Source organism: Protopterus annectens, chromosome 6.part0, assembly GCF_019279795.1.
Source record: "Protopterus annectens isolate FY-2018-M chromosome 6.part0, PAN1.0, whole genome shotgun sequence".
NCBI lineage: Eukaryota > Metazoa > Chordata > Ceratodontiformes > Protopteridae > Protopterus > Protopterus annectens.
Window position 1 is genome coordinate 1476892323 of NC_056737.1, and position 14462 is coordinate 1476906784.

Sequence of the window (14462 nt, forward strand, 5' to 3'; positions counted from 1 at the left end):
CATACTTGTAAAAGCCTTCACTAGTATGTGTTAATATTGCCGATTGATTTTGAAATCTATCACCACTGGTGTTTGACCAGAATATTGCAGAGAAATGGAGAATATTTCATCAAGAGTATGATATTTTTATACAAGCAGCTTATTCTGACAAAGATGCATGCACCAGGGCATTCATTTTACTAAACCTAGCTGGGGTCAGAGGCCATTGAAAGGGAGCATTCATTTGTGTATGCACTAGCAGTATATGTGGGAGAAGGTAAAAAACATCATATTGTTGTACAGGCTGAATCAAGGGAAGACCCTGAGTGTTTGAAGCGCAAGATCAGGGAAAAGTATAACCCACAGACAAATATTACATTAGAAAGGCATTTATTTTACACAAGAGACCATAAACCTGGGGATTTTTTTGCAGCTTACATTACTGTCCTGAGAAACAAAGCTAAAATATGTCAGTTTGGTGTCTTGAAAGATGGGGTAATAAACGACAGGCTTGTGTGTGGTATTAATAGTGCTGAAGTGAGAAAGACTTTGCTTTGTGACAGTTATTTAATGCTGAGCAAAGCTACTGAGATTTGTCAAATCCATGAAGTTATAGAAAGGCACACAAGTATGCTTGCAAGTGATAAGAGCATGGTTTCAGCAGGCTCTAAAGGAAATGTAGACAGCATGCAACATGTGGCTAGCAGAAGCAAACCTAAGCACATGGTAGCTGCAACTCCTGTGGGTTATCCTGGGGGGGGGGCATTAGTTTTCCATCAAGTCCTAAGAAAACGACATGCTCAATATAGTACAAGGGTCAGTCAGCAAAACCTAAATCGAGCTTTATTGTTAACTGTCACAGCTGTGGTGCCAATCATGAGTCTAAAAGAGAAAAATGCTTAGTATTTGGTCAGCAATGCCACAAGTGCAAAAAATGGAACCTTTTTCAAAAAGTTTTGCAAATCAATAAACCTCACACAGTTATAAAGAAAGGCCACCTGTAAAATCAAGTCGATCATGTAGAGACCTGCAATTCTACTTTCTATGTAGATGGTGTATTAGTAATTAGAGAAAAGGTTGATGCAGTAAATTTGTTAGCAAAGAATGAAATGTTTTGTACTGTCCAGATCAATGGTAAATTCACCGAGCTTAAAGTAGACACTAACGCAAAGTGTAATGGTTAGATTAGGGACTTCCATTTTAAAGAAGTTGTTAGGCATTATGCAGGCTAAAATGTAAAATAGGCCTAGAAATGTAGTGTCAGACATTTTAGAAAAGGCAGTTAAGCAGAAGGAAAGAATAATCTTGCTGGTCAAGCATGAGAGATAACAATTCCCAAAGGAAGGCTACAGACTGTTCTTTTTCTGTGTTCTTTCTCAAGGGAAGAATCAAGGAAATTTTAGATAACAGGACAGCTAAGACTGCAAAACAAGACAAGCCCTGAGAACCAAGGCTAAGGAGGCATGTAAAGCATTACGGGGTTTTGGTATTATTAAAATATACTTCATATACAGTTAGGAAAGTCAGTTAGTTAGTTAGTCCAACCTACCATACAGAAAAAATTAAATATCCAGAATTTCAGAAAGGAAGATACAATACAGACACTCCAGCCTGACTACAGAAGACAGGTCAAACAAAGACTGTTTCAGTTTAAATTATTCAGGAGAATCAGAATATACATGCAGAAACTTTGGATACATTTATTACTAACCAGCCTTCCAGCATTTCTACAAACTGTTATTGTTTATCAACACTGTCATTGAAGTGAGTATTTGGATATTGCAAACATCTAATAAAGCCTTACTGAATGAACAATGTTGTATTTGAAAAAATTATTCTGAAAAGCACACAAGACTAGGCCCATAAAGGAGAGACTGCAACCTGTTCAGCATGAGTTTGGATAATTAACAGATAAAGACTTCTGTTCCAGTCTCATTTCAGTTGTTTCCAGTTGTTTCCAGTTATTTCCAGTATAGTACAGTCTCAATCAATTATTTCAATGGCGAGCCACTATGAATGGGGTAAAACAGTTAAAGTAAATCCCAAAACCCCATAACAACTTTACATCAGCAGTCAGACTGTGTTCCACAGACAAATCTACAGAAGAGTAGTGTTTCGTTCAACTACAGAGCGATCTACAGAAAAAGTGTTTCCTTCAGAGCAACCTTATCAGGAGTCACACTTCAAGTAGCAATGCTCATTCGACATTTCTTCAAACTTCAACAGACACAGCTGTAGTAAGTAACCCTTTCAAGCACAGTTTCAAGTACAGCAGCCAGCTTAACACTTTTTTCCTGTCTATCAGTAACTACAGCAAATGTTTCATAACAAACTTTTCAACAGCACATAAGTGCTTTTCCAGACAGGAGACTACTGAACTGCATACAGAATAAGGCCACAGCTGACAGCACTACAGTTAGTCCTTACAGAGCAGACCTTTTGGTAAGACACCACTAATAAACTTCATACAGAAAACAGCCAGAGCAGATGACCACTACATACAGTAATTGCAACTGTTAGACAAATTGCAGAGTACCAGTGTTTAACTTCAGCAAAAGCCGCAACAAACTTCAGCAGACCATCACTAAATCAACAAACTTGAGCAGTGTTCCTTCAGAACATCAAAGACATTGGGCAGGATTCACGATGGCTTGCATGGAGTCTAAGAGCCGTGTAAGACTCCATGCAGCCATCGCAATCCAGGAACAGCCCGAAATCCCGTGTAAGAGAAAGCTAAAACGACTCTTACATGGGCAGGGCGTGGATATGCTAATCACCCCACTTGCAGCCAAAAGGCATGCAAATTAGGTAGATTAGTGATCCACGAAGCTCAAACCAGCCCGTGTAAGAGTCGTGTTAGCTGCAGAAATGTACTCAGTTGACAACTGAGTACGTTTCTGCAAATAACACAATGGAGACATGTCAGCTCCAAATATGCATATGTGTCAGGCAGCATGCCAATGGCCAAATATGTGGCCATTGGCAAGGCACCCTGATGCAAATATGAGAAACATTTTTCTTTTTCGGCGATCACCGATGTTTAAACGCAGAGCAGCCCCGCGCAAACGGGCTGCGCTACTTAAAACATAAAAAGTAAGGTTATAAACCCACAAATGTGGGTTTTATGCAATGCATGGATATACAATGCAGGGACCAGCAGACCAAAAACAACATGGCCACCGTTTAGTAGTTGCTAAGGGGGGAAGCTGAGTCTAAGGCATGCAACTAAGCATTAGTAGGCAATCCTATGTAAATGAGTGTTAGGATACTGAATCCCACTGTCGCATAGCAAATGAGCACATTCCGAGTAGTGTAAGAGTTACATAAACGGGAGGAACAGAGTAGGAGATAGGTGACATCACAGGGGGGAATGGCAGAAAGAAATGCAGTTCATTGGAGGTCAGTGTTACGTGACAGATGTCAGACACATATAATGGAAAGAGGAGTGCCACAAGATAAGCATGGGAAAGTCAAAAAATGGAAGGTGTACATTGTTGCCAACACCAAAGTTTCTTGCTGGGCGTGCATGCGCATGTGTGCGCGCCGGGAGGCGTGAGTAGGGCAGTGTGCGCGCGTGTAAGGTAAACTGAGCATGTGGGAGCTTTTAGGCAGACTTGTAAGACTGTTTGCACTGGTTTGCGCGCGTTTTAACCCGAATAAGTAGATTCTAAACCGTGTAAGCATGTGTGTGCGCGTGTAAGCCACTGTGAGCGTGTTTCCGCTGGTATGTGCTTTGCTCCTCCCTGAGGAAACAGAAAGGAAAAAGGAAGCAACAGAAATAGTAGGAAGCTAGCAGGGAATACTGCTGGAGCTAGCAGGTGAAAACAATTAGAAGCAGGCAATTACACAGGCAGAATACTAGCCCAGCCCAACACTTAAAAGTCTGCAAACAGCAGTGCAGTATGATTCTCTCAAGAGACACTGCAAGACAGGAGTAAGCTATTAGAAGTGAAAACTGAAAAACCTTCACTCAGACCAAAAATGCTAGGGGCTGCCATAGCTTTCATAAGGAGACATAGGCGACTTGCTGCGGGTGGTGACAATGGAAATGCTGCCAGACAACCCACAGTGAGGAGACGGAGAAGAGTGTACAGGCCCAGGGTCACCTACCAGGGGTTACATGAGCTGGAGATAGTGGAGCGCTATAGAGTGGATGGAGACCTCCTGCAGCAAATTGTTGAGCTGTGCAGGCCACGCCTCACACACAGAACCAACAGAGGGGAACCCATCCCAGTGGAAACCAAGGTATGTGTTGGCTTAAGAATACTAGCAACAGATACCTTCCAGAGACCAACTGGTGATATGATGGGGATCTCACAGGCATCAGCATCCAGGGTACTGCATCAGTTCCTGGATGCCATGTCAGCACATGTCGGAGATCATATATATTTCCCCAATTCCCATGAGGCATTGGCCAGCAATATGTGTCTTTTCCAGCAAATAGCGGAATACCCTGAGGTAGTGGGTGCAATAGACTGCACGCATATACGCATCAAAGCACCAGCTGGAGAGCGGGGTAGGGCCTACATTAACAGTGAGGGCTTCCCCACCATCAACTGCCAGGTCATGTGTGATGCCCAGGGCATAATAATGAATCTGTGTGCTGGCTTCCCTGGAAGCTACCATGATTCCCATATCTGGCATCTGACACAGCTATACCAGACATTTGCCAGTGGGGACATCCCACATGGTCACTTAGTAGGGGATGCTGGATATGCACTGGAGCCGTGGCTGATGACACCCATCAGAAATGCACGCACACCTGAACAGGAACACCATAAAGAGGCACACGCACAAACACGAAATGTAATCGAGCGTGTGTTTGAGCTGCTCAAGTCATGGTTCCAGTGCCTGGACACATCTGGTGGAGCCTTGCAGTACTCACCAACTACATGTACCCAAATTGTCATGGTATGTGCTATGCTACATAATATGATTCTGCGAAAACAGCTGCAGCAGGACCAGCATAGGGCTGGGCCAAACAGCCCTCCATCATTGCCAAGTCAATCACAGGCAGAGCGTGACTCGGAGGAGGAACGACCTGAGCCTGCCCCAGTAGGCAGAAGGAGGCTTGCCCAGTATGCCTTGGCCTTGGCAAAGCGGCAACGCATAGCACATACACTGGCTCAGTAGGGACCCTGGAAATTATACCTCTCTCTGACTCACACATATAGTAAAAGGGACGCCTAAGTTGACACAGCCTGCTTTCAAACATGTACAGGGAGTGTAGTATGTGCATCCAACATAGGCAGCCCTGCAGCACCACCTGAGGCATGATTGCCAGGTGTTAAGCAATGTAACACCATGTAGTATATGCAAACTTGATGACCCTGACTAACATCCTACCCCCACCAAGCATGATGCCACAATATGAAGGTGAGATGATCAATAGCAATAATTGGCTGAAGTATTGCTGTTAGTCAAATGGGATCCAATGCGTGCCAGCCTGGGATGACATGCTGAGCACGACATGATGCTCCACCTGCTAGGGGTGGTGTGCATCTATCAGTCCTGGCCTTATGGATACTGGCAAAGGCTGTTGTTACCCCCAGCGTGCTTTGAATAGGTAAGGCTCAAAACACAAACCCACCTCCATAGGTATCACAAGGGATAAGAACCTAGATATAATGCTACCCAATGCCAGAAGTCTAAACATCAAGATGCATGCAGACTAAACTCCCCTCAGCATGGAGAATGTTGATATCTGTTCTGTAACAGAAAACTGGGTCAAGGCTCACAACAGCACCCTAACACTACCAGGTTACACCTCATACTGTGCTTTACAGCCCCAAAACATGGAACAAGCTACAAAAGGAGGGTGACTAGCAATAATTGTCAAGGATAACCACACCCCCATGTTGGTACCACAACAGGAAGCAGCATGGACTAGCCATGGTCAAGTAACAGTGGCTAAAACTGCCTCCCAGTTTATAGCCTGCTACAGACTACCATCCTAACACCAGGAACTGCACTTGGCCTATGTTGAAATACATGAATATATCAAGTCTCCAAACCACATTATATTGGGTGACTGCAAATACCCAAACATAGACTGGGAGCATTATTCTAGCTCCAACACCCTAGGACAAAGGTTTCTAGAATCCATAAACCAAAATGCTCAGGAACAACGTACAACTCCCACAAGAGGGGTAAGCATACTGGATGTGATAATCAGCAACATGGGTACTGTATGGCCAAATGAGAAGTGTATCCCTCACTGGTAAGATCAGACCATAGAGTAATCACACTGGATATACACATCCCGACCACAGTCCCTGGCCAGAAAACCACAGTGAAAAAACATGTGTAAAGCAAATGTTGCACTCCGCCAAACTGATGTGGAATCCAGTAAAGGCCCTGTGCCTGTGCAAAATATGGGCCACACCTCAGAACCCATTATACATGCATTCCATGAACACTGCCAGGAATGCATGGATTATGCAATCCCAAATAAAACCAAGACCCCAGCCATTACCAAACCATGCAAGAGAATGAGGAAGCTACGACATGATAGAGCAAACCTAAAAAGGGAAGTAATCTCTGAGCAGTATTATGGCAATAAAATATGTCCACTCATACAATCCACTAAGGCCAGCTACAACAAGTTGAATCTGTGAATCTTGAAGCAATGTTACACCTGCCCCATGTACACAGACAACCCTCTCCTCCCCCCAAGAAATACAAATATATGTGAGAGATGCAACCATTTATCCAAACCGGAGGCTGAGCTCTCTCAACTCAGTACTGTCAAAACTAGTCAGGAGGAGGAGGTAACCACACACACCACAAACCCAGTCTCACATAGACCTATCACAACTGCAAACCAAAGACATAAACACAGAAAAACATTCCTGGAGGCTCTAATTACAAACACACCACATCAACAGAGGCCTCCAAAGCAGACACCCAAGCAACTACTACCTCCAAACATAGCACATGCAACACATAGTACACAAAGCTGCTGTGCCAAACAGTCACTGGCCAGAAGGAGAAACAACATGCCTGATACAGTAGTAATAGGTGACTCCATAGTCAGACACACTGCTGACCTGCTCACCAGACTGAACAAGGGAAAGGGTACAATAAGCTGCCTGTAGGCTGCTACAATATGCCACATAACACAAGCACGCAGGTCACCCCAAAGCAAGTACAAATATGATGCAGTCATTGTCCATGCTGGTGTGAATGACCTGAGACGTACCTTCCAGGACTACATGAAAAGAGACATAGATGAGCTCTCCGATTATGTAGGCCAGGCCGGTATGACTCTGACCTTGGGCAGCATCCTACCTTCACCAAGAATGATGCCACAGTACAAACACAGAATGATCAGCTCTAACAAGTGGCACAATTACTGGTGTCATGCCAAGGGGATCCAATGTCTGTCCACTTGGGATGTCATGCTTGATAAGCCACGCTGCTTTGCCAGGGATGGCTTGCACCTGTCACCCCTGGGCGTCTGGATATTGGCTAAGGCTCTTGCCACCTCCATAGAGACTTTTGTAGGCAAGGCTGAAAAGAGTAACCCACCTCCCTAGAAAACATAAGTGGAAAGAAACATAAGGGTAATGCTGCCCAATGCCAGACGTCTAAACCACAAGATGCATGCTCCCGAGGCCCTCCCCAGTATGGAGAACATCGATGTCTGTGCAGTGACAGAAACCTGCAGCAAGGCTCCTGAGAGCACACCAGCACTACCAGGTTATACCTCATATCATGTGTCTTGGCCCCAAAACCTGGAGCAAACCATAAAAGGAGGGGGAGTATCCATATTCAGCAAAGATACCCACACGTCCAGGTAACTGACAATGCATGAATCATCGGAGACCACCCATGTGCAACTAGCCATAGGCAAAACTGCTGTACAGTCTGTAGCATGCTACAGACCATGCTCTCACACACAGGAACCCCACTCAGCCTTCCTGAAGACACTGGACAGTATGAATGTCTCACCAAATACCAAACAAGGTACTCACAAATAACCAGGTGGTAATCCATTACGTATAGAAGGAGTAATCAGGGACCTAGGGACACAAGTGGACAGTAATATGTCATGTGACACTCACATTGCCAATGTGGCTAGGAAGACCTTCTATATTGGCCACCTTATCATGAAAGAAATCACATCTACGTCAACAGAGGTCATTGTGCACCTATACTGTTCTCTTATCAGGCCCATAATTTAGTACAATGCCTCACTTGGGATGTACCTCACCTGACACCTGCAGCAGTTAGAAAGACCTCAAAGGTACCTCACCAAGAGGATAAAGGGTCTCAAATATATGTCATATGCTGCCTGGCTGTAAACACCCCAGCTGTATGCAGTCACATACTGCCTACGCAGAGGCGTTGTATGCCTGTTGTACAAGGCCATGTCCAACACAGGATTAATGGACATGCTCCACCCTAGAAAACCCAAATCCATCAGAGCTGTGAGAGCGAGAGATGTCAACCTCAACACATAATGAAATAGGATGTGCTGGAGGGACAGATACATAACCCAGAGGCTCCCTACACCCCGGAACGGAATCCCACTCCATGTTAGGCAGAGTCCCTCACTGACTCTCCAACAGGAATCTTGCCAAGTGGATGGGTGATCGTACATGTACACTGGGGGTCTTCACTGTGTCACATCTAGACAGAGGCACAGTAAAGTAAATCCTAAATGGCCATAATAGTCACATAGCAAGGGGTGGCGAAAGCCACACACACTCTGGCTAGGCTTATAAATGCCCTAGGGCAGATAGCCTAGTATGAACCTATGAACCTATGAAGATACCAATTGTACAGGACACTAAGGAAGAAGGCTGTCTTAACTGATGGTAGGAACCCTGTTGGGAATTCACAGATATGCTCTGAATCATTCAAATAATGCAAACAATATAACAAACACACACACATTGCCAACATCCAACCTGACAGGTTCAGTGCAGACCCCCCCCCCAAATGCCAAATATCTATCCCAGCAGAGTGCTGGCCCCCTGACATTGCAGATGCTGAGGTAACAGCCAGCATCTACAAAGCAAAACACACAGCATCAATGCAATGGTACGAGATGGTGTCCTGGGCTGAGTCCAACATAGACTCCAAGAAGAATGGAACGCCATATAACTCTATTGCTCAATGTCAGCCTTACCACAGGATATGTACCCAAAGAGCAGTGTACAACAACAGTGGTCCTTTTCCACAAAGGTGTTCCCTGAATGGATACTGCAAACTACCACCCCAGAATCCTGACAAGCTTGGTCTGCAAAGCTATGGAAAGGATCAGCATGTACCTCAGACATAAAGATATTGGGACCTATTGACACTGGACCCTACCCAGTGTGACTTTCTTAAGTGCAGATCCTGCCCCTTAAACATGTTTGACTCATTTGAAACAGTCATTAAGGCCATTGATGAGGGGAATGTGGTCCATGCAGCCTAGCTGGACCTTGCAAAAGGCTTCCATACAATACCCCACGTGTTCATTATAGATAAGCTCACCAGCTTAAATATAAACCCCTATGTCAGTAGAGGGGTTACAAACCAGCCCAAGGACAGAACTGTCATGGTCAGAAATGCTGCTGCCATGTCAGACTACAAACCAGATACAACTGGCATCCCACAAGGCTCTGTCCTGGGACCTCCCTTGTTTGGTATATATGTCCCATAGGTACAGGCCAACATGGAAGGACTGTGTCTGAACAAGATTGCAGAGGACTACAAACTGGCCACCATATCTGACCCTCCAGCTGACACAAGCATCCCACAAAAGGGCCGCATAGAAACAGACAACTGGTGCCATAGCCATGTCAGCAAGCTAATTGCAGAAAAGTGTATAGTCATCCCCTGTGGATATACAGTAAGTGCCCACCAATTGCCACATAGGTGTTAACCCATTAAGTACTGAAGAAGTAATAAGAGACCTGGGGACACAAGTTGATAGATATCTTGCATTTGACAAGCGTGTGGCTGTAGTGGTTACAGAAACATACTATATACCCACCTAATCATGAAGGTAGTCAGATCTAGACCAGGGGACGTCACTGTGGCTCTGCAGTCATCCTTCATCAGCCTCACAATTGAGTACAATGGCCCCTGTGGGATATACCTCAGCAGACACCTCCATCAACTGGAAAGACCCCAAAAGTACCTCACCAGGAGTATCAAAGAGCTCGAACAGATGCCATGTGTTGGCTGATTAAACAAACTGCAGCCTCACAATTGAGTACAATAGCCCCTGTGGGATGTACCGTAGCAGACACCTGCAGCAACTGGAATGACCACACAAATACCCCACCAGGAGTATTGCAGAGCTGTAACAGATACCATGTGTCGCCTGAGTAAAGTAACTGCAGCTCCACACAGTGCCATACTGCCTGGCTGGAGGTGAACTGTGCCTGATGTTTAGAGCCATGACCAACCTGGTATCAATGGACGTTTGGCACCATGTAAACATTGAATGCTGGTGACCTATGCAGCTGACAGGCCTGAACCCCAGCACAGACATAAACAGGACATGCTGTACTGATTGGTCCACAACCCAGAAGCTCACTCCACTCATGACTAAACTCCCACTACAGGATATCCAGGGAGTCCCTCAGTGACTGTCATCCAGAGGAATCATGATGACTGGATGGGAGATGGCAGGTGTACCCTGGATATCACCTGTATGTCATGGGTAGACAGAGGCACAGCACACTAACTGTGACATATGTCATGGCAAACACCAGTAAATGTGTGTTGAAGGGCAAACACTCTCTGACTAGCATTACAAATGGACTAGGGCACATGGCCATTGTCTGTCACTGTCCACACAAGTTGTGGAATACAATAACAATGTCGGACAATCATGTACTAAGCTGTTCATATCTGAACAAAATGCAACATGGTCATATCTGCACAACTGGCCCTCAACCAGTCTGGTGTGCTCACTATAAACATTACAAGCACTGATAGGACTGAAACCAATCATACTGTCCACCACAGTGAAAGTTTTGCACCAGTACACTATACAACAATACAACTGTTTGGTCAGCAGGAAAGGATGATGACAACTGTATGCAAACTATCACATGGCGACCCTGCAGGCACAGCATAATGCCTGTTAGGTTCAGACACACAGCAGTTTGGCAGTAAGAACACAAATTGATGTCCAACACTCAACTGTACATGTGATATATAGATGGCGTCCACACACAAACAGAAATGTGGTGGTCCACAGATCCAAAGATAAGGAAAGGTCACACTGGGCATGCTCGCACACTTAGATAAATGAGATGTGGCAGTCAAGAAGCCATACAGACTGTGAACTGGCCATGCTCACACACGTAGGCCATGTCACAGTTCAGCAGTTGCACACACATATCTGGCATTTCTATGTGTTAACACAGGAACCTCCCACAATACAGACATCTGCCCAGTGCACACAGTGAAGTTACAACAGAGACATAAGTAAAGTACTGGATCCCACTCATATGCAAACATCTCCTACAGTATACACGTTGTTTATAGAGATAGGGAAGGCTATGGCAATAAAGACCCTCAAACAGTATATGAGCAACAGATACTTGCATCTGACAGGTAAACATATGGCCGTAGAGTGCAATACCTGACCGTTGTCCCTAGGGAATACAGAAGGCTATCCACAGTGTATTTGGTGTCTGCCTTCACAGTACAGTAGGTCACTGTGCCTGTGCAAAGTTAATGCATAGATATGCTCTCCCCCTTACTGATGGATAGTAACAGATGTACATACCTCTTCATCCATAATGATGTCAGCACGCTATACATATGTCAGGAGCAGACATTTTACCCAGTAATGTGAATAGTGTGCTCCGCTGCTGCATCTCTAACAAGTTTCATAACATAGTTAGGTAGGGGTTTGAATCCTGCAAGTGCCCAGTGTGTGTGTGACTGTGTATGGGGGAGTAGTGTGTGCAAGTCCATGTGCATGAGAAATGTCCCTTTTGTCAACTAGTACTAGACAAAACATGCATATTCCACTGTCTAAACACTGATGATGTCAGCACCCTATAAGTACAGCAGGAGAAAGCAACCCCCCCCCCCAGTAATGTAAATAGCGCACTCTGCTAATGCGTCTCTCCCTACAGTCATAACCTAGTTAGGTAGGGGTATGAATCCTGCAAGTGCCCAGTGTGTGGTTGTGTATGGGGGAGTCGTTTGTGCAATACCATGTGTAGGAGAAATGTCCCTTTTGGCAACCTTTACTACACAAAACATGCTGCATATTCCACTGTCTAAACACTGATGATGTCAGCACCCTATAAGTACAGCAGGAGAAAGTAATCCTCCCTAGTAATGCAAATTGCGCGCTCTGCTAATGCGTCTTTCACTAGAGTCATAACATAGTTAGGTAGGGGTATGAATCCTGCAAGTGCCCAGTTTGTGTGTGACTGTGTAGGGGGAAGTAGTGTGTACAATACCATGTGTATGCGAAATGTCCCTTTTGGCAACTTTTACTACACAAAACATGCTGCATATTCCACTGTCTAAACACTGATGATGTCAGCACCCTATAAGTACAGCAGGAGAAAGCCATGCTCCCAGTAATGCAAATAGCACGCTCTACTAATGCGTTTCTCACTAGTGTCCTAACATAGTTAGGTAGGGGTTTGAATCCTGCAAGTGCCCAGTGTGTGTGTGACTGTGTACAGGGAGTAGTGTGTGCAATTCTATGTGTATGCAAAATGTCCCTTTTGGCAACTAGTACTACACAAAACATGCTGCATATTCCACTGCCTAAACACTGATGATGTCAGCACCCTATAAGTTCAGCAGGAGAAAGCAATCCCCCCAGTAATGCGAATAGCATGCTCTGCTAATGTGACTCTCACAAGTGATCTAACATAGTTAGGTAGGGGTTTGTATCCTACAAATGCCATGTGTAATTTTGTCACACAGTTTGTCCATGTGTGTGGGGTGTTGTTCCCAATATTGCACGGCATACATTATATCAGTAATGTCAATGCACACATGATGTATGTGTGTGCCACCTACACATATGTACCTGTGAACTGCAAGAGTTCCCATGTCCGAAGCCTGCCCCATGTGAATACATGGAATATGCATCAGACAACTGTATGACTGGGGTGTTCTGTGCAGGGGCTGCATGTGGTATGTGACTATACAGTGTGGGTTGTAGATGGTGTCATCCCACCAGCGAGGGATACATGATTGGTCTGGAGCATATAGTCCACATGTTGGTGATGAACAGGTGCAGCATGTTGTCACCACTTGTGGGAGTGGTAACAAGTTGTTCCATAGCAATGCAGGGAATGAATGATAAGACACCTTCAGATAGGGTCTTGCAGCTATAATAATGCTCACACTGTATGTTTGGGTAGTTGCAGTACAACCATATAATGGTGTGTGTAGAGACCGTCATATTCCCAGTGTTGTCAGGAAGGCCAAGTGGGTTTCCTGGGTATGGGAGTGTGGTGTTTGCCAGGCTATGAACCTGAAGGCAGTCTAACCCACTCTGTGTTGCACATGGAGAGGATCTGATGTTTTGTGCAGTGCCACCAACCTGGGGGTGTGTGTATCTGAGGTGCCTTTGGATACATCCCCCCTGTTCTGTTTTGGAGCATGTGTTGGGAATGACAAACATGGTATCAGGAATGACCTGGCACTGATGGTGTGCACCTGGGAGCCTTGCACCAGGAGTCTGTTACTGCACGGATATTGCTTTACCCCATGCTAAGGACAGTTTCCACTGCATGCATCTTGAGGTTTACACTGCTGCTGTTGAGTAGCATTGCTATTAGTGTGGAAAAAGTGTAGCGAAAACCTTTCCGGTCCAAACGACAAGGACTGATGCTAAAAAATGTAACAAACTGATTTTAAAGCCAACAATTCAGCTAACGTTTTAAGAACCAAGTAGTTTGTTGAATAATAGTCCAATGCAGTTCAAAATTGCAACCAAAAGTTTTAATAGTCGACAAGAACAACAAGTATTAACACGAGCGCTTTCGCCTGGTCATACCAGGCTTTTTCAAGTGAGACAAACTCTGCAGTGAATATCCAGCATTTTTATAGCTGGGAAATGCAGATAATTGATTAACAATGCTGAATGCAATCTTTAATTAACATTTTTGTGTTAAATTTAGCTAATAAAATTAACTACTATTTTCTTAGCAAAGGTCTTCAAGCATTATTCAGCAGTACATAAACGCTACAAATAACAAAACGCTCCTTAAACTTTAAAATATTATAAAATTGATTTACTTAAAAAATAGTTAAGAAAATCATATAAACCCCAGAGTTGTACTGATAAAAAAGTATTTTTCCGTTTAAAATCCAAAAGTTGATCCACTAATTCCCATTTGCATTTATATTTATATTTATATGTAGAAAACAAAAAAGACAACTTAAATGGATATGGGATACCCAAAAATACTGAATGATTCAATAAATACTGCAGTTAATATTTCCACAACTTGCACCACCATAATTAAAAATATGTGCTTATTCCATGGTTA